We start from the raw sequence: 2,979 nt of genomic DNA on the forward strand, positions 1-2,979 counted from the left end.
TCCTCCTGCACATGATGTTACATTAGAAACAAAACCGAAAAATGATGCAGACCAAAATCTTCAAAGAGGAAGGTCTGAGGGAGTAAGCGCCCTTTGCTGCAGTGGAAAGATGATCGCAGGCTTTTTAGTCATCTGTGTGATACTTGCTATTTTCAGCAACATCATTCTTGTAGCTGTCAGTTATCAGAATATCAAAAAAATAGAAGTGTGTATCCGAAGATTTTCCAGTGCTTTCACCCATCTTCTCAGACATACCCAGAAGTCATATGCTGAAATTACGTTGACACAATCATCCCCATGGAAACAGAGCCTGGTGTCATAAACATGGCATTATGACTTCTCAGCAGGAGGATGCAGATGGAATTTTGGCACTCAATGTGTAAGGTTTATTCAAAAACACAAATGTCTTGGAGAATAACACCAAGGGTGGGGAGAGAGAGGAGAGAAAAAAGCGTGAATTTCTTCCTATAAAAATACATGTTTAAAAAGATGGTTCCTGAGGATTTGCTCACCTCTGGCAGACTCAACTTCATTCTTGTTCTTGTGCATTACTGTGCATGGCATGCTTCTGTCCTGGTCTTGTCTGCCCAGAGTGCATTTTAGAAGGAGAAACCTTGAGACCTACAGAAGCAAATGGACTTGTCCAAATCACATCCATCAGTGTCCCTACCAAAGCCTTCGCCTGATTCTCAAGCCATGTTTTTCTTTTTTCTGTCTCAGTTACATTTTGACAACATAATGTGTGATCAGTTAGAACATTCATTGGGCTGTCTGATATCGTTTAGGTATGATTTGAGTGTGTCCCTTGGTGGTTTTGCATGCTATGAGTATGGTCTTCAGTGTGGTGGTAATTGGGGTGGTGGTGGGAGTTGGTAGCACCTTTAATAGGCAGAGTCTAGCAGGAGGTAGTTAGGTCATTGTGAACATCTCCCTCAGAAGAGATCGCTAGATTTGGATAATTTTTTCAGGACCCTGGTTAGCTCCCATGAGGGTTCTCTGTCCTAAAACAGCAAGCTTGAAGCTTAACTCTCTGACTTCCTCACCAAGTAATCTGCATTTGGTCCCATCATCATGCTGCATTCCAACATGAGACACTCACCAGAAGCCAAGCAGGTAGATACCCTGATCTTGGACTTTCAACCTCAAAAACTGAGCTAAATAAACCTCTTCATCATTTAAAAAAAAAAAGTATTAAACTCTTTTTTTTTTGTAGTAACAAGAAAAGGACTAAGATGCTGTTATATTGAGATCTTTCTCTGTACCTATCAAAAGTATTTTAAATAGGATAGAATTCCTGCCCCCTCATAGTAGGCTATTTTTCTGCTAGCTCTATAGTGTTACCCTTACCCACTAGCATAGTCAGTCTCCCACCATATTTACACTGTAGATGGAGTAAGCAGAGGACACACACACACACACACACACACACACACACACACACACACACACTGCTTCCAGAGCACAATCTGAAAGCTCCTCATGCTTACATCCTCTTGGTCAAGACTTGGTCATCTATCTGGTTTCAGAGGAATCTGGTTAGTCCCATCTTCATCTAAAAGTGGGAGAACAGGAGACCAAATCTGGCTAACTATACATCTTCCTCAGAGCAATGTTTTTATAGACTCTCAACCCCCTTCCAGTCACACCTGTGGTGGCTGAAGACTGGCTACAGCATTTATTTACTCAAGAGTATTTAAAACTGTAATAATTCTAATAATGGAAACTGTTGAATCACCAGTGACCTTGAACACTGAGACTTGAAACCATGTCAGAAATGAGTTGCCCATTAGAATATGTATTAGGATTTGAACAGAGACTCTCCAATACTATAACTGTAAGAATAAGTGATTTTTTTTCTTTTTGAGACAGGGGCTCTCTGTGTATCTCTGCCTGTCCTGGAACTCACTCTGTAGACTAGGCTGACCTGGAACTCAGAGATCACCTGCCTCTGTCTCCCTAGTGCTAGGATTAAAGGTGTGTAAGCCACTACTGCCCAGCGAATTTATTTATTTATTTTTTGACAGTCCAAGGTTTGTGGGCTAAGGTTGGTGAAGCTGTTTGTACCGTGGGAGAAGGCAGACTAGTTCTTAGTGGGCAGCTAGTGCTTTTCTCCATAGGCAGCCCAGCTGGAAGAACTGCTTCCAGTTCATCCCACTCATCTCTGTATCTCTCGTTAAAAGATAAAAGCAGGAAAGGGAGGGAGGGAGGGAGGGAGGGAGGGAGGGAGAGAGAGAGAGAGAGAGAGAGAGAGAGAGAGAGAGAGAGAGAGAGAGATGGTTTCCTGGATAGTTAGGTCTGGGTTTGTATGCTCCTAGGTAGCTGCTGGGAAGCAGGAAGGAGGGCCATGGTATTTCCTTAAATACTTAGATTACATTCCCACCAAGATTGTTCCCAGTGAAGTATTGGTCAGATGTTTCCCTTGAGGCCTCTCTGTATCCAGAAATATTCCTTATCATTGTTGTTATGTAGCAGCTGCAGTCTGTAGGTGGAAGTTTATGTCCCCCTAGGTTCCACAGCTGTTCAGTCCCAAATAAACACACAGGGGCTTATATTAATTACCAACTGCTTGGCCTATGGCTCAGGCTTTTCATTAATTAGCTCTTACAACTTACTTCAAGCCATTTCTATTAATGTAAGTTTTACCACGTGGCTTCATGGCGTTTACCTATGTTCTATTACATCTTGCTCCTCTAGCATCGCTCAGCATCTCCTCTGGCCCCACCTTCTTCTCCTTGTCTCTCCTTGAATTCCCCACCTGGCTCTATTCTGCCTTGCCATAAGCCATAGCAGCCTCTTTATTAACCAATGGTAGCAATACACATTCACATGTATAGGAAGACCATCCTTCAGCAGCAGTTCACTAGTTTCCAAGTAGCTCTAGTATTTTCATGTTCTTAATGGTCAGTTACCTTGGTCTTTGGTCTTATTGGCTACAGAAAGGCAGACTATTCCATGTGTACATTTGTATCATCTCAATGT

Source organism: Peromyscus eremicus, chromosome 5 (assembly GCF_949786415.1).
Source record: "Peromyscus eremicus chromosome 5, PerEre_H2_v1, whole genome shotgun sequence".
NCBI classification, from domain to species: domain Eukaryota; kingdom Metazoa; phylum Chordata; class Mammalia; order Rodentia; family Cricetidae; genus Peromyscus; species Peromyscus eremicus.